This window comes from Mustela nivalis (assembly GCF_964662115.1).
Source record: "Mustela nivalis genome assembly, chromosome: 3".
In the NCBI taxonomy this organism is placed as follows: domain Eukaryota; kingdom Metazoa; phylum Chordata; class Mammalia; order Carnivora; family Mustelidae; genus Mustela; species Mustela nivalis.
Window position 1 is genome coordinate 161219881 of NC_139022.1, and position 27059 is coordinate 161246939.

A 27059-nucleotide genomic window follows, 5' to 3' on the forward strand; every position below is an offset into this window, starting at 1 on the left:
TATTTTAAAATATAAAACTAGTTTGGGGACATGGGTCATATAATAACATTTGGTATATTAAAACTTTTTTGAAATATAATTTAATATCTCCCTCCCCTTCTCTGCTGCCCCCAGATTGAGTTTCTTTCTTTCTCATTATGCTGACTGTATAAAGAGGCTACTGATGTTGCAATAATCAAATATGTACTTGGGAGATGGTATGACATCTCAGAAACTGTACTAAACTGGAATTATAAATATATGTAAATATGTATGTTTTATATTTATGTAAATGTAAATTATCAACTCATTGTAGCTTTAATTCTTTCACTAGTTAGCACTGTCATCTTAAGCAAGTCATTTAACATTTCTGAGCAGTAGTATCTATTCTTATTAGAGCCTTGCTAGACAAGATTACCTTCATTCCTCCTCGAGCTTTAAAATTATTTTATAATATATTATTTCATTGTATGTATAAAAAAATGTATTCACTTTAAAGATAAATCTACATGTAGCCAGAAAAATATAAAGGTGTTCATTATTTTCTGGAGCTATACTGACATCCTTTGGTAAGGTTTTGACCGAATACAACTTAATGTAGAGATAGAAGAACAGAGAGATGGACAATTAGATGCTTGATAAATAAAAAGAATCACCCAGATATATTTACATCTACCTCCACACACATTTGGGAGTGAAACTCAAATTTCTGAGGTGGGGGGAAATATATATATATATATATATATATATATATATATATATACACACAGACATATACAGTCTCCTTTATATATATATAAAGGAGACTGTGACAAGTCCAAAGCCTAAATATTTTAATGACATTAATTACACATTTAAGTTATGAATAAAATATTTTATCTGCAGAATATAAAAATGCAATGCATATAAGATTAAGGAGACAAGACTGCCTCACAGACATTCCAAAACGATCAGTAAGGTATGATCTCGTATGGCAATAAGTAATAAAAATAAGGTATCTGGAGAATCAAAAAAGAAAGTTCACTGCAAGCAAAAATAAATAAAAATCATAAACCTCCACCCAAATCACTCTGGAAACGTATCAGATCTGGCTGCAACGTGACTTGGCACTCCGTTAATACTTGTATTTCAGTAGTCTGGTGTAAGGATGGTGCAGGAATATATATGTCAGAAGAAGAAGTGTCTATTAAAGAAGAATTGCAAGAAGCCGTCCAGTTCCTGAGATTGCGTTAGGGACGCAGCCGGATTAGATTGGGCTGATTACCTTAGCCTCGAAACAGAGAGTCTTTCTGCCCTGCGGGGGAGGGGAAGCCTTTCATCCCCAGCCCTCGTCTCAGATGCGCCCTCCCCTTCGCATTCACTTGCAAATAGCTGTGTGCTAGCAAAAGCCAGCACTTCCCCAGTCTCTAACCTTCCCATGGCGAGTACTGCCGCTCTATCAGCAGAACCTTTCTCTCCGAGTGAGGAAGGGCTTTTTTTCCCCTCCTCTCCTTTTTTTTTCCCCTTAATCAGAAGCCCTGAATGAAAGCCAATCAGAGAGAGCTCGCCCCCGTGTTCTTCGGTTCCCTGCCGTCCAGAGTTGAAAGTGATGCTGAGAGAAGGCTTGAGTTAGATTGAAGTAGCATCAGTGATAGAAAATAACAGCCGAAAACAAACAAAAAGGGGACGTAGTGACAATTTCTCCAGGGTGATTTTGGCTGGAACCAACTTCCGTTATCCAGAAGCTGATAAAAAAGGTAGGAAGACTTCATCTATTCCCCCCCACCACCCGCCGCTTCCCCCCCCCCTTTCCCCCACCAACCCCCTTAAGGTCTTTTATTTTTTTTCCAGGGGGTTGGGAAATGTTTGTTTTTAAGTTGTATTTAACAATTATTTCCAAATAATTATCTTTAACACATGAAGCAATCAATAAGCTTAAAACTCTCTATATTAGATTCTAGAAACAACTGCTTTGAATATCTCTAAGAGGTAATGTAAAACTAGATAAATTATATATTATGCTCAACAGTGGGTCCTGATATTAGAGTTTGTGAATTCATTCACTCTGAACAAATGCCAAAAATATATCATGGAGTGTAATTTGTCACGCTTATACTTGTTCGTCTTTATTTTAAAAATCAGTTGAAGAGGTAACCTTGTTGCTGTGAACTCTAGCATCATCTAACATTACTTTGCATTCCATATGAATGGATCCACTCTGCACTTATTTCTGGTCATAGTTCATCGTACATTCAATATAAAGGGAAATGACAGGCAGAAGACAGATTCTTTGAAACTGTCAATGGCCACTAAGCATCTACATAAATAAAATAGATTGGCATTCATCAGAAATAGAAGAGGCATAATTCCTACATTCACATTGTGTATCTGAGTCAGAAGTGAGAGGGGAAAGGGGACGAAGGGGTCTAAATGCATGTAGTCAGCAATTGCAGCATTTATTGTCTCTGCTGCAATAAAATCCATATTTTATGTGGTGTTAAATTAATGCAGCACATTCCAAGTCCAAATGCATGTCCCCAACAAGTAACTACTGATAACACTGTAAGTATGGGCAAAAGCAATAGTCCGAAAGTGTTTTTACGTCGCTATAATAAAAACCTACCACCTCCTTATCATTAAAAAGGGGAGGGGGGTGTACAGGTGCAATCAAAGACAAACATCGTTTTAAAACTGCCCTATCATCTTTTGCTTAAAAAACAAACAAACAAACAAACAAACAAAAAAAACACACCAGAAACCTCTTTCCTATAATAGTGGTTCTTCATTCCAGTAAAAGCTTCTGTTATCCAAAACTGCACATCCATTACTCTCAGCTGCTGGGAAATGCATTATTTCTTCTTCTTTTTTCTTAAAGGATCTATATTAAAAATCATCTGTCCCTCTGATGCTGACAACTGTTATACTTCAATGCATATGTTAGTAGACTTTCTCCCTCTACACCATCCCCCTCTCTATCCTTCTTTAAAATGTAGCTACAAGAGCTTCTCTGTGGTGAATAACACTTGGCAAGAGTGTGCTCATTTTTTTAGGTCTGGTATGGTGAGGATTTTTAATTAGTAGAACTTTCATGAAAACATTATGTCATTGACAAGAGCTCTAGATTCATTTTTTAGTTAAAGTGATGAAGAGAAAAGGAAGAGGTTGTGTCATAGAGAAGTAGGTAAATAAGTTGCATAAATCATCCACCTTGTCCCTGTTCCCTGCGGGGTAGTAAATGAGGCACATATGTATTCAGTGTCTAATGCATAAGGAAATAGTCGTTTATGGGGCGAGGGGAGGACGCACGTATAAGCAGAATGTGTCTGTGTCTTAGGGACCCTTCAAATACAAATTCATTCTGATGATAAAAGCAGAGAGAAATGCTTCTTTCATTGGCTTTCACTTTTTTTTCCCAGCTGTTATTAAAGTATGAGTCAATGTCTGTTTTCAGGAAATCAGATACTTTTTTGGTTTCAAATACTTGCTGCTAACAAATTGACTTTCCTGGTGAATGCATATGCCCTCCCTGACTCCAATCAAAGAATAGAATTCCGTGCACTTATATGTCTTGTGGAGGAGGCGGGGGGAGCCAGGAGAATAGGAAGGAACATATAGTGTGTAAGGCATCCACATACATATGCATGTATGTGAGGTCAGTGGTTAAATTCCCTGGTACCTGAACAGTGCTTTAGGTGATATTCCTAGATGTTTATAAAAACTAGCTATTTGGTGATACCAATACTAGACAGGTATTCAGTTGAATTTTACACTATTAGATTTTTTTTATTACTATATGGAGATTTTTCTTTAAAAAAGAAAAAAACGAATAGAAAATTGATTTTTCTACCTAGGGAGATATAAATTTCTGGCACATTATTAAGAAACTAGTATAATATGAAAGAGGTATTTTTTTTTTTCTTGAAAGAGTATACTTGAAATTGAAAGGTTAATTCCAAAATGTATGAACCCTGTTCAGGCTCTAGGATTCATTTCATGATCTTCACTTAATTTCTCAAAAAAAAAAAAAACAAATAACTGAGGCAGAGTATATATTATCTAGGGGATTTTTGGACATAAGACTTCTTTTCTATGTCTTAACCTACTTTGCAGCAAGTGATAACACTGTGTCCTCCTGGAATATGTCATTTTTATACCAAATCATTCCGCTAGGCTGCAGCACATGAACAGCATTAGCAGCAATGATGCTGATTCAGCAGCAAAGTGAACCATATTTTTGTTAAGTGTTATTATCAGTAAGAGTGTTGCATAGTAAGCAATTAATACAACTCATGGATATAAACCCAACTATCTCCAGTCTATCCCTTGGGTTTTAAAAGCACCAGCCATAATACATTGTTATTTCGACTACGCAAATTGCATTCTAATACTGTTGCCACATTAGAAATGCTCGTAAAATACTGAAATAAAGTAACAAAGTATGGGCACAGAAATATAAGCATTATTTGTATCAACCATAAGTAATTTTATGCAGAGATTTGACCTCCAAACTTCAGGTCTATGTTTGAAAACTCTACTTTTGTTTAACCTAAAATATTATCTGGTTAGGTTTCAGAAAAGCCACTTTACTAACCATATTATATTTAGCAGTCATGTCTGAAATAGGCTGAAGTTAAAAACCAAGTAGCAAGAACAGTGCTCTCATTCTTGTTAGGCTTATACTGAGCAATGGTGATATTGACGAAGCATTGTACTAAGTATATATGGTCCCTCTTATGAATATTTTGCAAAGGAAATCAGAGCCCAAGGAATATCATCATGAACACATATTTGAGAAATGAAAGCAAACATAGGAAAATATATTTTCCCTTTCTTGACACTTTGTTCAGACCAGTGAATTCACTGAGAAAATTGTCTTTTGTCATAATTAAAATAATTTGAAATATGCAGGTAGAAAGAAATGCCCTAAATTTAAACATTTTTAAATCTGCCTTCTTTTTTTCTAGTTGAAGCAATTGGGTTATGTCCACAGAGCACTAATGTAACATTCCCCGTTTTTATCTCTAATAAGTTCAATACTCAAAATTACAGTTTTTTTTTTTTTCACGCCTAGGAACGAGAAAATTTCAATCAACAAGGAGTGCCTGTTTTCTAAGATAACAATATCAGCTCAGGGTCACCTCTCTTCACTTCTTCCTTTCTTGCTAAACAGCAGCCTCACTTCACTTGACATTTTAGTATGAGACTTGGAGCCCTTTCAAATCCAGTTGTGTTGTCTTTCGTAAGGATATCTAAAGTATGAGGCCATTTTTGCCTTTGCCATACCTCCTTTGTCACTGCTCACTTCAACTAACTCAAAAGGCAAACATTGTAAGAAAGCATCGAGCACATTAAAGTTGCAGATTGCTGGGCATGCATTATCCTTAATGTTATATTAACATTGATCAGTTAAATAACCTGAGAGTTTCGTAAAAAATTGTTTCAAAATAACTTTCACTTAACTCTTTACTATCAATGCAACTTCTTGCCAAAAAAAAAAGTAACTTGATCTTTTCAAGAATAAAGATGCTGTGTTTTCACAAATGTCTTTGTATTTTTATCCCATTTTTCTCTTGAACTGCATGTGATGATCTAACCTCTCCAGTACTAAGAGATGTTTGCTAAACATTACCACATTGGTGGTGGGTTTAAAGAAAGGGGAAACTGGAAATTGAAGAAGAGTGAATAAAATAAAATTAGATTTTACCTCATTTTAAGGACTCAGAGCATTTCTTGAAAATAATGACTGCCTTTGGGAGTTGCAGTGCCCTCATAGAAAAATCCCTGGTAGCAGAGGGATGTAGTAGAGAGTTTGTCGGTAACATTATAGAGCACTTTACCAAACCATGTGCTCTCTATATGCTCCCCCTTCTTTTGAAAAGCAGCCTTGATTCTCCATGCTCTCCATGATGCACAAATACATAAGGTTGAGTAACATTTTGGCTTCAGGACAGAATTAAACAATAGGCTACAAGGTATAATACAACATTGCTTCACAACAAGGAATTCAGCATTAAGTGACATGTCTAAGCACTTCAGAGCCCTGCTAGTGCTCAGAAATTTTGCAGTGCACTCTCTCTCTCTTTCTCTCTCTCATACCCCCTCCTTTTTTCCCCTCTCTCTGTCTCCCTCTCCTCCCTCCCCTCCTTTATTTATGGCAATTACCAAGGTCCTTGCATGAGTGTTCCATGTGCTTTTTAAAAATATTACCCTATATGAAATAATATTTCTCTAAATCTTGTGGTTTTTATAGCCAGTATTCTATCAGCAGTCACATTCTACATTTGATTTATTACATTATTCTTTGCATTATAGCATAAAGTGTATGACAGTTCAGTTGGCTGGGTTCATGTCCTTTAAAACTAAAGCAATTCTTTTAGATGTTCTAACACCTAGGCTTTTAAGGAATTGAACTTGGCATCAATGTAGTTTACTGCACTAGCAAGCAAAGTATGGGAAATTCAGCATTTATTAATGGAATGACTTCTCCAAAGTATCAGAATGTAGAGTGCATAGACATGAGTTATTATGTTCCATACATCGGTTTATTGATTGGGAATCTTTGTTGATTTACTGTAACAGAAGATATTGAGATAATTTGACAGTCCTGGTTTTAAAAATAAATTAAACATAAATTGCACTTTCCAGGAAGCAGTCTTTCATTAGACATGTTGATTCTTCTTTGTTGCATGATGCAAATATTGCCAGTTTGTAATGTAAGAATGTAAACTGATACATACTGAGCCAACGTCTATTGTAGATATTGTAAAGAACTATCATTACTCCTTCTTATTTTCGGTAGAAAATTTGGGAGACATAAACTGTAACCATAATCAAGTTAAGCAGAATATGTGGAAAATTAAAATAATCAATAAATTGAATAAAGTAGTTTTTTTAAACTTGGGTTATTCTGGTAATTCTCTGCAATGTTCACAACAGTACTTACAAATACGATACTCAAAGTTGAAATTTGACATGGTTACATGAGTAGATCAAAGATAATCAATATATTTGCCTAGGTTATTAAGAACTTTTTTGCATAATGCTAATATAAATTTTTAAAATGTGACTGTTTCGCCTTTTGTATGTAACTCTACTCCCAATAAAACCAAGTTAAATCAACTCCATTTGAAACCATGGTAACTTCTGGGATTTCTAAAAGTAATGAATGTTTCCATAATTCTTGAATCAGACTTCAAATTTAGATGAAGGACATAATATTTGTGGATAATTTAACTTACGAGAATTGATTTTAAATTATTAATATTTTATTTAGGTAGATTTGAATATATTTATACTATCTGAGGGACTTTACTGATTTTGTATTTACCATATAAATCTAAATGTAGAATATATTTATTATTTTATTTTAAATATTTGCTTTAAATAAACTAGAATATTCAAATTTTACTATCTCTAACTCATTGGTTTAAATCTAAATAATATGATTCACTATACTTTTAATGCCAACACTATAGTATTTATTTGCTTTGCTTTTAAAGAAAAGGGAAGAAGCCATTGGAATAGAGTAATATATGTTGACTTGTTAAATCAAATAAGCAAAAATTAAGTACACAATGACTAAAAATTAGCTTAGTCAAGTATAAAATTTTCTTCTTTTCTTTCTTCTTTTTTTCTTTTTGGATTTCTTCCTAAATCATGGTAAGTTGGAGGTTGTTCTTTCTCTGTCGTCTTGAACAGTATTTTGTCACCAGAGTGACTTTTTGATGTTTAGTCTCTGAAGAGAGAAAACCACCAACATGCACATTTATTCTCTCTACCTCTAGTTTCCTAAGTTTGAGGACAGTGGTCCCCCTTATCCATGGTTTTGCTTCCCACAGCTTCAGTAACCCATAGTCCACCATCATCTGAAAGCAGATGATCCTCTTTCTGACATATCCTCACAAGGTCACTAGTGGCCTCATGACACAGTGCTTACATCATTCACCTCATTTCTTCCCATCACATGGGCATTTTATCACCTCACATTGTCTTGAGAAGAAGGATGAGTACCCATATTTTGAGAGAGAGAGAGAGAGATCACATTCGTGTAACCTTTATAATATTATATTGTTACAATCGTCCTATTTTATTATTTAGTGTTAATCTCTTAATATGCCTATATAAATTGGACTTTATCACAAAAAGTATGTATCAGGAAAAAAAAAACAATTTTATGTATGGTTCGGTACTGCCTGCAGTTTCAGCCATCCACGGGGGGTCTTGGAATGTATTTCTAGCAGATATATGAGGACGGCTGTAAAAGCATTTGCCTATAAATAATAGCCTATGGAAAGTCTTCATTTCTTGGTCAATCCCTTCTCCAAGGCTTCAGCTATTTTTTTGGAGATTTGTTCAACATAGCATCCTAAATACAAGCATGGATCTAGAGGCACTCTTCCCTCTTTCTCCTTGACTTTTTCTTCGCGTGTGTGCATGTGTATAATTGTGTATGTGTGTGTGTGTGTGTGTGTGTGTGTGTGTGTGTGTATTCCTACTGAAGTTAAGAGTGGAGATTTTCTATAGAATGTCTCTATGAAACAAAGGAGGATTTTTTTTCCTTATAGACATAAAACTTTCTGAATGGATGCAAGTAAAAATATGCGAACTCTCCATATTGTCTAAGAATCTCTTCTGTTCTAGCTACTATGACTTTTAAAATTTATGCCCAAATTTTCCACATTTAATACCTAGTTATTTCTACATTTTGAAAATTAATTTGTAAAAATTCACTATCATGGGAATAGACACAAATATTTCTTACATTACTAATAAATAAATAAATAAATAAATGCTGGGGAAATGAATTCGCCCTACAATCTAAGTTACAATGGATCATATCTTAACTAAACTTTTTTTTTTCTTAGAATTGGATTAGTGTTCATCAGAATATGAAATTTGAACAAAGTGGGGGGAAACAGTGTTTTCATTTTTAGGACAAAGCCATGTGATTGTTAGGTGTATAATCTGTACTTGGCATCCAGCACAGGGGAGATTTGAAATTTGAGAAATGACTACATAATCTTGACCTCAGAGCAGAGACATCAATTCACTTCATTTTGTAGGTGGGATCTGTATCAAACTCATTTCTGGGCAGGTTCAAGGTTAAAAAAAAAATGTGTGAATTAGAAGAGCCTTGTCCTTTGTAGAAGCCAACTAAGATGTCCGATATAAACCATTGTCCTCAAAAACTCCTTGTGAGAATTGTCAATTTTTAATTGTGGCAGCAGGTGAAGTACCGTGATTATCTAAAGTTCACAATCATTAATTTAACTCTCTTTGGTTTTAGGCTATCATATTCTTTTGCGTGTTATATTTTTCATTTTCATTTTACTTTATAAGTTTAAATAGTTTCTTGGAATCTAAACAATAACTTGTTCAATTTTCCCTCAGCTTCTAATTGATTTTATTCATTTTGGAGGAAGTTTCTATGAGCCGGACCCTAGTGCCACATCCAGAGATATAAAGATGAATCCAGGGCAAATCTTGTCCTTGAGGAGAGGTGGTTCTAATGTAACATAGTCACGATAAATATACTCACAGTAAATACTAAGAAATATTAGACAGACAGTTATGTTTTAAATATTTCAATTTTCATAGAATAGCAGTGAATTAGGTACCAGAACATCATTTAGGCATTCACCTGTTTCTCCACCTAACACAAAATCTTTAGTTTTGATTTTCTATTATTTAAACCACTGGGGGGAAAAAAAACTCTCAGTATCTGGCTTAATTCATTCATTCTCTCATTCCTCCATTTGGCACATATTCTTTAAGTGCCTACCATAAGCCAGGCACGCTGCAAGCATCCAGAGATACACACAAGGAGAGAGTGAGAGAGAGAAACCCAACTAAAACAAACAAAACCTCTGCTGCAGTGAGGCACGAGATGAATAAACGCATGATTTGTAATTATTGCCCAGTTTTGGTCAGAAAGATGAGTAGACTAGTACTGCATAATTTTGAAATGAATAATATGGGGCTCTAATTCACCTATTTTTTTTTTTAAATTGTATTCGATCCACATGATATCTTTCAAGAAAATGTCAGAATGCATTAGATTAGTTCAAGATCCATTTTTGTGTACCCTCAGATTCATTCAGTGGATTCTGAATTGGTGTTTCAGTTAGGAGCCGCCCTCTTGGCTGGTGATGTATGTTTTACTTCCTTTTGACGGTAGCCAATTGTCATCTTGCATCAAGGACCCAAATTTGAGACCAATATGTGCATCGCAGACAAAAAGTCTAATGAAAAGGTTGTAACTGAAGACCAAGTAGACCCCCAAAATCTATTGCTGAAAATCATTAACAGAAGCTCCCACATCCCCTCAAGTAATTAAAATACTCTCTGCCATGGAAGCCATTGAGTTTGCAACTTGGTCACTCTGAGAAAAAGCTTTCCTGCTACAGTATTCTGTTTTTGCGAGGACACCTGATGAAGGTTGTATATAATAGACTACGCAGTCATAAGGCAATATGCCAGACGCATCGAGATTGCCTTTCTTGGAATGGTAAGACTGGCAAGAGTGCCTTTCCTAGAATTTCTTTGATGGATAAAAGCGTGGAGGATGGCACCAAGCTGTCTGGCTTCAAATCCTGTCACTTACTATGTATTTAATATTTAATATTCCGGATAGATTTCATCTGGAAAATGAGGTGGAGAATTGTACCTACATAATAGTGCATTTGTTATGATTTTTAGAAATTATAAATGTAAAATACAATACACCTGAAAATAGGTGTTCCAGTGCTGCACGTTATTGTTACCTATTATTTTTATTGGTATTATTATTACTATATATAAATTCATGTGATCTATGCTTTTTTTTTTTGAAAAAAATTTTAAAGATTTAATTTGAGAGAGAGGAGGGAGAGAGAGAGAGAGAGCACAAGCGGGGGTGGGAGGAGCAAAAGGAGAGGGAGAAGCAGACTCCCCACTGAGCAGGGAGCCAGCTGCTGGACTACATCTCAGGATCCTAGGATCTTGACTGGATCCAAAGGCAGACTCCTAACCGACTGAAATACCCAAGTGCTCTGGACCTATGCTTTTTAAAATTAATATCGAAGGTGCTTTATTTTGAAATAGCATACAATATGACCTGGGCTACCAATTTTTAAAAATTTTTAAAAATTTTAACTTATACCATATAACAATAATTTTGTGCTTGAATGGAAAGTTCTTGTTGTTTTAGGTGAAATTCTGTCACTAATTCTACTGATAACATCACAAACTCTTTATTTCATTTCATTTTTTTGTTTGTTTGTGAAATGGAAGTTTGAATCACATAATTTCCAAAGACACAGCTTATCTATGGTTAGAATTCGAAAGGGCTCCTACGATCTACTGCGGTAACTGACAAGGGCTCAGTATATAACTGTTATATAACTGTTATGCTCATCCCCTAATGATTAGAAAATGTTAGCTGCATAAAGAAAGAGTGTAACCAGAAAACCTGAATTCCATTCGCAGAATCACATATAGTAATTGCATGAACTAGGGAATTAATGGATATGAATTTTGAAAATGATGTTAAGGACCTAAAAAGGGGACAGATGAGGGAGAAAGCATTAGAAAAATAGAGACTTGGAGTTGTGAGTTCCATAAGCCACATAAACTCACTCAGGTGAAACATGAACCATTTCTGAATACATTGTAGTAATGGTTCTTTTCACAGATTCTCCTTCTTGAGGTCAGAGTAATGAGAATTAGAACAAGAATGATGAACAGAGGTAGTGCATTATAGAAATAATCCCATTAAATTTTGGATACCCATAAATCTCAAGAATAATTCTGCAATCTATATTACAAGCTGAAAGGTCAGTGGACTACCGCTTTCTTAGACTAGGTTCCAGAAACTGTCTGATGAAGACGTAGAATCTGCAGCAAAATGTGGAAATTTTAACAGGTTTTATTTAGATAATTCTTTCTTTTCATCCTTCATATTTAAGGTGGTATGAAGATCAATTTAAAATCACTTTTTTCCCTTCCTGTCTTGGGGCTCTATATGGCAATTTAAAAAGCATCTGAAATGAATTTTATGTTACAGAAACAAACCAAAACATTAAGGTCATAAAAATACGTATTTCTGTTAGTCCATAAATATCTTTCATTCTAAAACTTCATTTTTAAAATCTAGCATTATATCACAGTTTTCATTTTTTAAATTTTATTTATAACCCACGACTAATTAATATGCATATTTTAGAAGTTCACATATTGAATGAATATACTTAGTACTTTATTATCCAACCACATGTGAAGGAGAGGTGAGTCATCATAGAGACTACAAAACTTAGCCAACAGATATAATTCTCTGAACATAATAAAGTTAGTCATTTTTGTCATAGCTATAGATTTATATTTATTATGTATTTATTTATTTAATCAAATTCACTGTCTTCTTATGTCATCTTTATTATCTGCTGTGATTATTTAATAACATTCATCCCCCCCCAATTTTATTATAATATTTGGCTAAGTGATTTAATCTTATGGCTGATTAAGTTGTCTAACTTAAAATATGTTAATATTAGATATTTTAGTTTACTAGATTTTCTCAAATCATGTACTTTTAGAATTAAGCCTTCCAAAGATTAAAAATTAGACAGGATTTCTCTTTATTTTTAAAATTCTTTATGCTAGAGAAAAAGTTCATTAACTTACAGGTATTTTCATTTAGTTGGAAATCAGGTGAGAATCAAATTATGCAAAATTAAAGGTGAAATTAATTATAAAAGCCTAAACAAAAGAGATGTTGTTGAATAATTAATTATGCAGGCTAAATAATCATTTCCCTTCAAAATTCTTCAAATTCTTCAAGGTTTTAAGCCATTTGATGTGTTGTTTTGAATAGCTGCATTTTAAAATACTATCAATTATACTTCAAAAAATTAATTAGAAAGTTGAAATGAGTTTATATTTCCTAAGTATTGTCCCATTTATAGGGTAAATTATTGCTAATATTTCTGGTAAAATTCTATTCACCTTTTAAGAGGCAAAATAATAATCTGCGGTCTTTGGAGCCACCTTGTGGTCATATTATAGCATATTAGGGAATGCTCTGGTTTCAGGTTCTTTTCCAACTAAACAAACACTTGGAAACATTGAAATCAATGTGAACTTAAGGGCTAAGAAATAGCATTAGAAATGGATCTTTTTTGATGAATTAAATTTAATTTTTACATGTAAATGTACATGTAAGGGTTATTATTTTGTAAAATCTAAACAAAATATTTTAAACAACACTTTTGAAGTAAGATACAATTTTTAACTTAAAATATATTTTGCTGTGTATCTTCAAGTCAACCCAAACGACTCCTTAAATGTTCAACTTTCTCAAGCAAAGTGTCTTCTAACATCTTCTGGTCTACGTCACAAAGAAATCAAGGGCTGTGTTATTGCAAAATTTAAATGTAAATATGCAGATGGCATGAAAAGCAAACAAATGATCCTTGCTGAATGTGCTTTTCAGTTGAGCTCATTGAAAGTTTAGGATGACAAATTTGTTTGCATTCATTTTTCCATAAATACTAGAATAATTTTTACTTTGTGTGGCATAACCTAACTCCAAACATCAAACCTTTTTTACTGTTTTTTTTTTCTTTTTCTTTTTCAATTAACCAAATAACACACTTGCATTAGAGCAGGATTCACACACAGTTACCGCATCTCTTATTTACAATGAAATATTTACACTTAAAAACAAAACAATAAAATTCTTTTCCAGAAACTAAAAATAAGCTCTTCTAGATTTCAAAATCTGGAACAGTCATCCCTTATATGGTTTTACTCCTCATTGTTTAATTTATTCTCTACAGGTAAAAATAAAGAAATTTGATTAGAATATATTTTCTTCACTCATTGCCCATAGCAAAAGATGAGAAAAAAGTTTCCTTTGATTTATTTCTATGTCTAGAGCTATATCTATAGTTATCTCTATTTCCCTATTTGTCCGTACCACTGGGCACATTTATGTGACCGTCCTGAAATAACACTGTTCATCAGCATATCTTCGTCATCAACGTCGTCGTCGTCATCGTCGTTGTCACCTGACTCAAACTTCAGTTCCAAGACTGGACACGGGTTAGCTTAATCCCAATTACAACCCACAATGTGATCAGCTCCTGAATTGTCTCTCTTTGGGTACGTGGGATGATTGACTTCAATTAAAAGAATAAAGCTCATTGGGAACTGAAGATAAACTCATAAAATTACAAAAAAATCGTATGACGACCATTGCCACGTTCTGTGTGAAAGCCATAAGGTGTCCACCTTTATAGAGCAAATAGTTTTCTGTCTCAATTTTGAACACACCAGGTAGCCTCTTAATGTAAAACAAGTGGTCAGGGCATGTTATTTCTCATGCACAGCCCGATAGTCTGACTGAAAACAAAGATGACCTCGCTTCCCACTAAGCTATGTTCTCTCTGTCAACAGAAGTGCTTCTATTCTAAGAGGTATTATTATTGATTTGCTTTTATTCTCAAAAGACTGCTAGGCCTTTTTTTCTTTTTTCTGCTGCACACTGTTTTGTTTTTATTTCAAACAAACATATAAAGTATTTATTTCAACTCCAAAAGGGAGAGAGAAAGTTAAATGTTGTGTTTAAGAGTTTAGTTAGAAATGTTTAAAGTTTAGATGAAACCTTTTGATGACATCATTCTCACATTTAGGACTCTTGCTTTGGGCAGTTTTTTTTGCAGAATGAATGGTAGGCAGACTATCGTAAATATGGAGTGAAACTTATTAAAAACACTTGCCCTGGTGAGTAGAAACTCAGAAACAACCCAAAATACTTTGAGTTAAAAATTTCTAGTTCCTCTCAGTTTTAGTTTAAAACATAGCATACCTATTTAGCCTCAAGTGATAAGAGAGATGTCCATCATTAACCATCATTCCTAAGACCATATTTGAACATTTTATCATTTTTACTTAGGGCTAAAAATGCACTGTTTATACATTTTAATTCCCCCCGATATGATTTTTGATTAATCTTTTTAATTCTAACTCTATAAAAATTATAAAATTGATCATTTTTCTGATTCTAACTCAATGCTACAGAAAAGGTTCAAATTACATCTTTCCTCTTCCATTCAACCATATTTTTTTTAGAGTTTTTAGTATGTTTTGTAGAGTTTGCTAGGAACTTAGGTAATTACTGGTTATAATTTGGTCCTTTCCTCAATGAGATGAAACTACAGTAGGAGAAAGCAACACTTAAAGGAAAATACAGGGGCGCCTGGGTGGCTCAGTGGGTTAAGCCTCTGCCTTCGACTCAGGTCATGATCTCAGGGTCCTGGGATTGAGCCCCACATCGGGCTCTCTGCTCAGCGGGGAGCCTGCTTCCTCCTCTCTCTCTGCCTGCCTCTCTGCCTACTTGTGATCTCTTTCTGTCAAATAAATAAATAAAATCTTATTAAAAAAAAGAAAAATACAGGGGTGCTTGGGTGGTGCAGTTGGTTAAGCATCTTACTCTTGGTTCCAGCTCAGGTTGTGATCTCAGGGTCCTGAGACTGAGCCCCCATGTTCGGCTCCACACTCAAGGCAGAGACTGCTTAAGATTCACTCTCTCTCTGTACCCTGCTCCCACCCTGTGCTTTCTCTCTATATAAAATAAGTAAATAAATCTTAGAAAACAAAAAGGTAAATACAGTTGTAATTATTTAGTGTTTTGCTGGTAGGATAAATGAGGTTTTAGGGGAATGTAGATGAGGGAACATGACAATTTAATGATGGAAGAGATGAAGGGGAACTTGAAAGGTGTTATTTCATTATTATGATTTATTATTTAATTGGTTATTAAAGGTGAAACTAATGAAACAAGAGACATGGATATGTGCAAATCCAAACCTCCTAGGTGATTTCTTCTCTCCCTGCTCTCATCATTCCTAAAGTATATTTTTCTTAATTCATTTTTCATATAATTATCCAGTTACTTATTGATTTTTCATTATAAAGAAGGCAATAAATTCAGTACCAAGATGTGATGGAAAATAAGTAATATTCAAATTTCTAACCTCAAATGCTTTCTGATATTTGCCAGGAGATAAACAAAACAGAGATTACAATATGGTCTGATACTTGCCAGAAACAGTACAGTACATGTACAGTACATGGCACAGGGTACCATGAAGTTAAAAAGGAGGGCAGATCCCAATGTTAGAGTCTAAGAAAGCCTTCCTCCGGAGATGAAGATTAAAACCGAACCCATAAAGCTGTGTCACTCATTAGCTTAAAAATTTCCCTGCACATTTCCATTTTGACAGATACTACTACAGAGTGGTAAATTATTCTCACTCCAGAGTTGGGAGTTCTCACTCTATGGTTTCAACTCTGCCACTAAGCAACGTGTGAATCTTGACCAAGGTATTAATCTAGCTAAGGCTCAGCGTCCTTGTCTAGAACATGGGACTATGATGGCTACTTCTTAAACCTACTAAAAGGTTTAAATGTAACTGGACTTCTAAAACACTGGGAGATTTGTTTTGCAATTATAAATTCCTAGTAAATATTATCAATATTATTCCTATTTGCAGGGTGAAGTCCAAACTCTTTAATCTACCTGATCTATTTCTCTCTTCTTTTAAATCATTGTAGGTCCTTCTCTTTCTCCATGCCTCCACCCTGCCCTCATTTAATAATTTGTTTCATTAATACAGTCAAATTCACCAACTCTCAGTTCTAGAATTCTCCTTGTCTTATATATTATTTACTTATTGTTAGTTTCCATCACTCTGGCTTTATTTATATTGCCACTCTGCTCCAAGGTTCTCCTTATTAAAACTCTTACATTTAGGTAGGCTCTAGATGTTACTTTTTTCTCCAGAGGCTCTTTCAGTTCTCCTGCTGGAAAGTCTCCCTAGCTTTTAGAAAAGTCTTAACTCTTTGTTTATACTTCTTTGTTACCATGGGCCATCATATGCCTTGAGGGTTTTTTTTTTTTTTTTTTTTGTATATGACTTCCTTCTTTTTTATATATAACTACTTTTTAAAAACCACGATCATTTTCATTTTTATCCACAACACCAGCACTGAGCTCAGTAACTCCCACATAGCAGCAAATGTGTGATAAGGAAATTCATGCATCAGAAAAGTAGAACTATGTATTATGGATCATAATTTAAAGATCAATATACTACCAGTAACTGAAAGACTAACTCATTGAAGATGCAAAAGGTGTTTTCCTTTCCAGTGGACAATAGTCACTATCTTTGCTTTAATCACAGGCAACTTTCTCTTTTAGAAGCAAGAACTCTAAAGCAGTTTTTTTTTTTTTTCTCAAACTGATTATCTTATTCATTTAATATGCACAACTGACCCCATCCCAGACCTATTGCATCAGAATTTTTGGACTTATGGTATGGCTTTTCATATTTTAAAATTCTTTCTGAATAATTTGAATGTACACACCAGATAAATAATTGTAACTAGAAAATACTGTGGTGCTTTTATGTCTGAGCCCATAAACGGAAGACAAAATTGGTTTTTATTTTTTTTTTTAAGATTTTATTTACTTATTTGACAAATACAGATCACAAGTAGGCAGAGAAGCAGGCAGAGAGAGAGGAGGAAGCAGGCTCCCTGCTGAGCAGAGAGCCTGATATGGGGCTCGAACCCAGAACCCTGCAATCATGACCCGATCTGAAGGCAGAGGCTTTAACCCACTGAGCCATCCAGGCACCCCCAAAATTGGAAAATTGGTTTTTAAAAGGAAAGTTTCATATACATTGAAAATAATAAGTATTTTTTTTCTTGAAACTAACCACATTGAAGGGGATAGTACTCATTTAGAAATATACACACTTTTATTTGATTCATTTTAATTGATTCTTGCTTTATAGCCATTTATAGTTTTAAGCACCTTACAGAGCCTTGTGTTGTGAGATGAATATAATAGAAAAAATAAGAGACATAGTATGTTATTGAGAAACAAAGTATCACAGACAATACTTGGTCGTATATAATTAAGCATTAAATGACCCTAAACTACCAAGTATTAGGAATCATAGTATAATTTCGAACGTTGAAGTAATGGGGGAGATGGGTTTGTAATTTGACCTCTACTTGGAGGATGTATAGGAAATATGCAAAGGGCAGTCACTTCATGATTTTTATCACTATGAGCAAAAACGGGAACGAATATGGAAAATTGGCTGGTTGCTAAGGAGCAAAGCTGGGTTGATGCTGAGAATACTATATGTTTAAAGAAACTTGCAAACAAGTTAAGGGGTTCAGACATGATTAAGAAGTTCACAAAAGATGTACTATTTTAAATCTTTTTAAAAAAAGGTGTTGTTTTATCTTGAATTCATTAGGACAAATGAGGCTAAAAAAATAATCAACTGTTATTCTTGGCATTTTGCATGCCTCATATGATGGTGTTAATATCAATTAAGTGCCTCCAAGTCAACCAGAAAGTGTTCCCTGAGCTAAGCCAACCTGGTAGTGCCAATGGAATTTTGCTTTTAAAGAGTATGTCCAAGTCTGTCGGCCCGTTCTCCACCACCAGCAGTTTTCTTGTATGTGCTCTTGAACACACACACATGCTCTGGGTTACCACATGGTGTCTGCGATTTTCTCCACTTCGTATGTAGTTCTTTGTGGCCTGATTACTGTTTAGCCCCTTCTACCACTGATGGAAGAATAAGTTTTTCCAGTCTGTGTGTGCTGACAGATCTGGTGTTCCAGTGCTATTAAAACTATTCATGGTGACAGTAATGAGTTACCATCTTTGATGTGCTGATAGCTTTTTAAAAATTCTGCTTCATTTGAGACCCATTTGTGTGTGTGTATGTGTTTCTCTTCAGAAAACAACTTATTGGGGTGCCTGGGTGGCTCAGTGGGTTAAAGCCTCTGCCTTTGGCTCGGGTCATGATCTCAGGGTCCTGGGATCTGAGCCCTGCATCCGGGCTTTCTGCTCAGCAGGGAGCCTGCTTCCTCCTTTCTTTCTCTGCCTGCTCTCTGCCTATTTGTGATCTCTGTCTGTCAAATACATAAATAAAATCGTTTTTTAAAAAAAAGAAAGAAAACAAGTTGTTGTTGTTTTTTAAAATTTTATTTATGTATTTGACAGACAGAGATCACAAGTAGGCAGAGAGGCAGGCAGAGAGAGGAGGAAGCAGGCCCCCTAATGAGCAGAGAATCAGATGTGGGGCTGGACCCCAGGACCCTGGGATCATGACCAGAAATGAAGGCAGAGGCTTTAACCCACTGAGCCATGCAGGCGCCCCAAAACAACTTGTTCTTAATCTCATAGCCAGTTCTTGGCAAAACACGAAGTAGAACTTAAGTCTTAAAATTCCCATCCCTGTGTTATTTCTACCATGCTCTAAAAGTAGTTAAGGTTTTCCTCACTCTAAAATGGAAACTCAGACAAAACTGATTTCATGTGCTTATTTATTTTTTATAGTTAACTGAGGTAACACATGTAATATGCTACTGTTATAAGGCATAGTGCACACAGGACATATTCTTTACATAATAATTAAAGCTATCATTGCGCTTTCACTAACTGATTATTTGTAGGAGATGCTAGATCTTTGTTAAATAGTGTTAAAGCAAATGGCTGAATATTGATAATCCTTGTAATAATGATAACTGTCACTCACTGAGACTTTTGTAAGTGCCAGACATTGTTCATAGTGATTTACATCTTGGGTGTTTCTTAATCATCACTAAAGAGATGAAAAATAGTATCTCCATTTTTCAAAGGAGAGAACCAAGGCATAGAGAGGTTAGATGACTTTCACAAATCCCAAAGGTAGTATGTGAGAGAGCCAGAATGAAGACTCTAATAATATGGTCATTCTGTTCTTACCATCTACCTCATGTTCACATGTATGCATAGCTGACGGAGAAAATGTATGACCTATTTTTTCTTACTCATATTTTATTTTTTGTAAAAGTTCTATCTACCCATGACTATTTTTGTTGTTTCCTTTTCAATGAGAGAAAATTGGCCTAAAAATGAGTGGGGTTTAGCATGTAAAAGTATAACAAATGTGCCATATTTTTGGTACTGCTTTATTAGTAAGTACAATTGAGTTATCCAGATTTATGAGCAATGAAGAGAAGGAAAAGTAGGTATGAAAAGTTTTGCTAAAACATCTAACCTAAAAAGTAGCCATAAATTTCTCATGGATGTCATGCCATTCTCTTAACATACTAGTTTTTAATGCCTCCAACTAGAGAAATAACCTATACTGAGGTTTCTGACCATAGAGTATTTTTGAAGTAGAAAGAAAAATAGCCACAATGGTTGCCTCGAGGTATGGGGTAAGGAATTCATGTGTCTACAGTTAGAGAACCATCTTCAATTGTAAATTGTACATTTTTTTTTTTTTTTTTGACTGGAGAGAGAAACAATGAGAGAGGGAACAAAAGAGGGGGAGAGGGACTAGCAGGCCTCCTGCTGAGCAGATGAGGGCTCCATCCCAGGACCGTGGATCATGACCTGACTGAAGGCAGACACTTAACTATTGAGCCACCCAGGCACCCCTGTACATTGTACATTAATTAATACATTGTATATTGTTTTACTAGAAAGTGTTACGAATATGAGTTACTTTTCAAAACAGTATTTAATTAAAAAAAACTTGCCAATCATCATAAAGCTTACTGAGCAAAAGAGACATGAAAGATTCTAAACCTTAAACTCACTTTTATAACATAAATTGACTCACTCCTTATCTCTTAATACAAGGAAAAAAAATCCTGATAAGTGAATGTACATACAGACACTACTTACTGAGCTTTAATAAATTCAACAGTTATCACCAGGAAAACACTCAATAACATTGTTTTTTCCCATGTGGCTCCAACCATAAGAGGAATTTTACATTTCTATAAAGAATAATCATTAGAAACCATGTTGAGATTGTGACATAAACCAGTGTTTCTCAAACCAGATTCAGATTATATGAATTTTGAAAACCATGAGCTTTCATAGGATAGTATGAATATATTTAATAGACTCATATATTGAAGATGAATAACTTTTATAACATATGTTATTCCAGGACCCCACTTCTCCATTGTACTCATTGTTACTTTTATGCTTCTTTTAATTAAGTTTCTGAAAAAAGAACAGAGGTGGAGTATTATAAATCTTACGAGTTTTGCCAAATGATCTGTAAATGCTATTGCATTGGAAATGCTATTTTGTGTAAATTGCTATATGAATAATTGGGAAGTTTTGTCACATAGGGGAACATGAACCAAGAACTTGCTTTGTTCTATATATTCTATCTCTGAACAATTCCCATTTTAATTCTCTGTGCCATATTCATATTCAATCAATTGGATTTGGGGAACCAAAATAATCTGTTCCATAAAATTGGTATTAATTCGAATGCTATTAATTGTATCATTTTTCTTTGCAATTGTTACTTTTTGTGTTATAAGTACAAATGTTTGTCATTTTACAAAAAAAAAAAAAGCTCTCCTGCTTAGTTTTTACACATTCCACTAGTTCCAGTAACAGTATTCTGCAAGTCATTTACATCAGTGTAACAGCAGGAATTATAAGAGAACACAACTCAATGTAAAAGCCCATGACAAATCCAGAATTACCTCTTGATATTTAGTAGTTGCAAATCACAATTACTAAGTGAGAGTGATATATAATGGTGATACTTTTTTTCTACAGCTAAGATTAACATTTTAAAATGTGATGGACTTCATGACTAGAAAAGCTCATAGATTTCTAACACCAAGAAACTCAGATGTTTCAAAAGAGAGCCTTCTGTGAACCAAAATCTAGAGTGCATGTCTGGTAGAAAAAGAGCCTTTGATATATTTTCATGTCTGTGGATTTGTGAATATATGTGTGTATCTATTCCAGACCAGACAGGTCTTGCTGCTACAGGTAAAGTTTTAATCCCAACATTCAAAGAAAGCACAACTTCAGAGAGAGTTCAATAAATCTAATCATGTTGTGATATTGGTGGTTTGGAAATCTTATCTTGACTACAGGAAATTAATTCAGTCAACAGTTAGCTATTGAGTGGTTGTTATATATAAACAGCTGCCCCACGTCAACTCTTGCTACTTAACCCACGTTACCAAGACACCTGGTTCCTTAATTTCAGCGTGAAAATGTTCAAGCTTGATCACTTCAAATATAACTAAAGAGCAAAAAGAGCCCTGTACTTGGACAAAGATAAAAGCAGTTTTAATGGTATATTGGACCTCCCTTAAATAATCTACGATTGATTTATTGTGTGTTTTTTATCTAAACCTTTTATGAACCTATTATATTTTCAGCCCGTGTTACTTCCTTAAGCACTCTATCTAATAAATAAAGTAGTATGGCACTTCCCATTATTTGTCCTAAATTTATCTCTTTTAAACTTCAAAGGATGCCCTTAGACCTTGTATAATTGAAGTTTGTGGATAGCTTGGCTTTCACACTATCAACCTTCTTCATGATTTAATAGATGTCAGAGTATCCAGATTGAAGATTCTAATCTGTAAGGTCTTTCTAGACAAAGCCTCTCCATTTCTTCAGCAATAGTTTAGTTGTCTTTCTGTAAGAATTTTCCAACTTTACTATATTTCTTGGAGGCGATGCAGTCAGCATTGCACAAGAACATTCGGGCAAGTGGGCCATAGAAGTTCATAATAAAAAGAGTGAGCGTTTCAGAATACGAGTTCCTGCCTTGCCCTTTCCACCAATCAAAGGATCTTTAACACACGCATTTGTACCTGTTGGCTTTATCTTGCTTTCCCCCCAAATTGGGCATTTAGAAGAGTTGACTTCTAATTTCCTTTCTGAATATAGAATCTCAAAAATGAAATTACAAAATTATTTTTTTAAAACAGAAAAGAAAACCTACTTTTGAATATGGTTAATGAGGCTGGGAATACAAGCAAAATGATTTAGGCTTCACCTTTGTGTGGTGATTATTATGGAATTAGCCACATAATTTTATATACTGACATAGAAACCTCATACCCCCCATGACCACCATTCCCAGTCTCGTGTCACCTCATTATAGCTTTCTTTAAATGTCTCAGAATGTTTTCCTCCTTCTTGTTTATGTTACCTACCCACAATTTGATTGAATAATTTTCAGTAATATTTGGTAACTTTGTATTGATTGATTTATATATTGATTGAAGCAGTGGGACAAAAATCCATATAAAAAATCTATGACCTTGTGGAATTCGCATTCCAGGGTGGGGATCACATGATACAAATCCAACAAAACTATTTAATAGGGTAATGGTGATAAGTGCTATGGAGGAAACAGTGGCGAGGAGGGGGTGTATTGGTCTTCAGTGGTTCCTTCCTCACCATAGGATGCTGTTTCTTTGAAGGCTGGATTTTTGTCCCTACTATACCTTGGAGCACCTAGTGAGCTCTCTAAAAACCCGTTGCTGTGTGGGTATCTTGATACGTCCTGTTTTTGTTTTTTGGGTTTTTTTTTTCCCCTCCAACCTGCTGTTACACTGTGATCATGAAGAAATGTTATAGAAATGTATTTCATAGGGAAAAAAAAGAGAACTTTCATTTCTCACTAGATAAGGTACAGTTCCAAAAATGCAAAAAATAGTTTTGAGTGATACATTTTTCATTTTCATCACTGATATAGTTGACAGTTATGTGAAGGGGGAAAAAAAAAAGGCACATGCTGTGAGACAAATCCCCAAAAACATATATGCGGTTATTTAAAAGTACAGCTCACCCTGCTGCTGCATTTGGAATTCAGCATTGCCTTCTGCTTGCTTTGTTTTTGATAGCTTTCCTTTTCTGCAAGGTAAGAGATATTCTGACCAGAGGGTTATTTGATTTCGTAAATATTTTTGTTCACATGATGCTTAAATGCTATTGAAAAACTCCTACCGGACCTGCAAATCTCTCGGTTTGGGGTTTTCTTATTCTCTCTTGCTATCTTTGCATTATTTTCCTTTCATGTAGCTTTGCAGTATTTGAAAAGAGAGGTTCTCTGATTGTTTAAATTATTTCTGATTTGAAAGAAATACTCCAGCATAAGAATGCACTTTACAATGACACTCTCTTTTAAAATTTGTTATGCAATTTACATGTTTGGGGCTGTCACTGCACATTTGTTCTGTTATATATTGCTATTACCTTTTATCTTCATTGCATGTCATATTTTATATGCAGTCATCAGACACTTTCATGCTCAAGTGGTCATTAGCTGTGTGCTCTCCAGCTGTTCAAGACTGTTAAATAAAACTAGTCCCCCAATAGGGAGTGTGCCTGACTCGCCGCCCGGCATCTGTGGGAACCGCTGGCATGAAACTGACTGTGAATGAGCATGAGGAGGCTGCCCTGATCCAGTAGATTCATTTTCCCCAACCCTATATCTTCTTCCTGTGTAACACCAAGGGAGGGTGAAATAGTACTCATTTCTGGCAGAGACATACTGTCTTTTTTTTCCTTCTTTTTCACATAGTTGGCATTATAAGTACAGCACTCTTTGAAGCTACCTCCCATTTTTACATGTCCTAGAAAGTGCCAAAACTAAGGTCAAATATGCAAGTTGCAGAGCTTTATTTGGTCTCAGAATCCTCTTTTTGAAGTGAGAGAATTGGATTAGATGATTTCTGTATTTTTCCTTTTTATTTCGAGTTTTACAAAGTGGAATGATTCTAAGGAAAGATTTATTTTAAAAAATATGTGGATGTGAGTAACATATAAATGTGACATTAGAAGGCTCCCTCCCCCAAGCTACCTGTATTTTTCTTTGTAGTTAAAATACATGAAGTAATGGTTGGTGTCTTATAAATACTGAGAGATCCCTTAACTATCACCATAATCACTACCACCACAAATAAATGCCTCCTTTATCCTAGAAATTTTAAGTACGGAAGACCTGAAGAAGAGTAAGACATACTGTGTATCTCAAAGTTTATATTAGCAGATTTCAAATGCGTCATGATTATCGCTTTCAGAACCGACAGGGATTAGGAATGGTGACCCATCTTCTCATTAGAAGCAAGAGGGATTTGGCTAAAACCCGTATCTGATTCTATACATTCTCATTCATCCTAATGCATTCCAAATTTTACAGCCTATCGGAACAACTCTCCTAATATCAGCAGAGATCAGGAATCTTCTATGGTTAGCTGGGAGAATGTCCCCTCTTCCCTCATGCCCCTATCTTCTTCCTCCTTGCGGATTCTCACAGCCCACATATGACACAGACGCCCTTCACGCGTCACTTGTCCTCTTGCTTACAACAATCAAAAGCTGCAAAAGTTTCACCACATTCAATGAAGATGCTTTAGCTGGCCGGTTAGCGCGGTCAGTTAGAGCGTGGTGCTAATAAATGAACATATTTTGTTAAGAGTCAGCTGTTTTGTGTGAATTTATTCATACTGACATTTCCCTGGAGGCTTCATGTTAACTAAGTTGAGTAGCCTTCCGAAGGACCTCCTTGTTTCCATGCTCGTCCCGCCTAAACCTACTCTCAGCGCCGGTACATGAGCTTATGTTACTCCTCTGGGCAAATGCTTCATGTAGTACAAAAGCCAAAGACTTTGCAAGAGCTGGCAGGGCCCCTCTAGGATCTATCTGGTCCCCATTCTCTTTCCAAGCACATGTCCTCTTTCCCAGGGCTGACGACCACCTCTACCATTTTGGCTTCTAGCAGAGCATGTAACATTTTATTACGCCCCTGCTTTGGGTGGAGCTTTTGTATTTTTATGTCCCTTCTGCATGGAAAGATTTTAGGGACATAAATATACACACACATATATAAATATATATATAAATATAAATATAAATATATATTTATATATATATATAAATATATTTATATATATAAATATAAATATATTTGTGTGCATAAATATAAATATATATATACACACACATACATATATAGACACACATAACACCTCTTTTACATATATGGTTTCCACACATATTTTACATATATACATGTACATGTACCTACACATGTGTGTATATGTATGTATATGCCAATTCAGGTTCTCCTTCCTTTCCTTTCCTCCTTTGAGGAAACCTCTTCTGCACCTCTGTCAACATTCTTTATGTCTAATATGAATACTGACTGGTACAGGCACCACTTACAAAGGAGTAAAGACTCGTTTGAGTCTTTACTCAAACATGAGCCCTTCAGAAAGGTTTTCCCTGATATCTCTATTTAAAATAAAAATCCTTCAGGGGCCTGGGTGGCTCAGTGGGTTAAAGCCTATGCTTTTGGCTCAGGTCATGATCCCAGGGTCCTGGGATGAAGCGCCGAATCTGCATCATGCTCTCTGTTCAGCAGGGAACCTGCTTCCTCCTCTCTTTCTCTGCCTGCCTCTCTGCCTACTTGGGATCTCCCTCTGTCAAATAAATAAATAAGATCTTTAAAAAAATAAATAAAATAGAACAGAAATCCTTCAACACTTCCTGAGCCATTTATCCAGTTTCAGAGTTTCCTAACATCCAACATCCAACATACTATATATTTAACTTATCCCATTTGTTTGTTACTGGTATCCTCCCAATGAAATCAACCTTCCTGATGACTGTGAATTTGCTTGTTTTGTTTCTGGTGTATTACTTATTTATTGTGTTTTTTTTTTTTGTTTGAATCCTTCCAATAAAAATGTAAGCTCAGTGCTGGCTGAGAATATTGTTTGATCTGTTCAACTCTGTGTCTTCTCAATTCATATGCATGGCTGAATGTTTAAATAAGTGAATGGATATGGAGATTCTGTAGGGTTTTTAGGTGGTGAGCAATCCTGGAGGTTGCAAGGAGACTAGATCACTTGGTTTTCTTTGTCCCCACTGATGCTCTCACAGTCCTCCGAATGGTGAGCAAGGGCTGAGAGGCAGGGCACTTACAGACTCCAAGGCATGGCTCTCCTGACCTGGCAGTTCTGACTGTCCTCGAGTAGCCAGCTGATGGAAGGGGGTTTTTCCTGAATTAAACTGCATCAGAGCTACCAGTTCCCACTACATGTGGGCAGATATAGCCCAGTTTCAACTTCACAATATCAAGTCAGATGCTAATAGGTAGAAACGTCTCGTAGATTATGCCGACAGCTAGACCTTGACAATAAGATGAACCTAAAAAGAATTTTCCATAAACCTTCAAAAGTTAAAACAAACTGTCCAGAGC

At 35.2% G+C, this 27059-nt stretch overlaps 1 protein-coding gene across 1 annotated transcript in view; it reads left to right on the plus strand.

The window, feature by feature from the left end:
- The first annotated feature begins 1269 nt into the window (after positions 1 to 1269).
- LOC309860869 (cadherin-10) overlaps positions 1270 to 27059 on the plus strand; it is a 175001-nt gene continuing 149211 nt past the window's right edge. The window contains exon 1 of the mRNA XM_082723309.1: positions 1270 to 1715. The gene's annotated coding sequence lies outside the window, so the exon portion shown is untranslated. The remainder of the gene's footprint in view (positions 1716 to 27059) is intronic.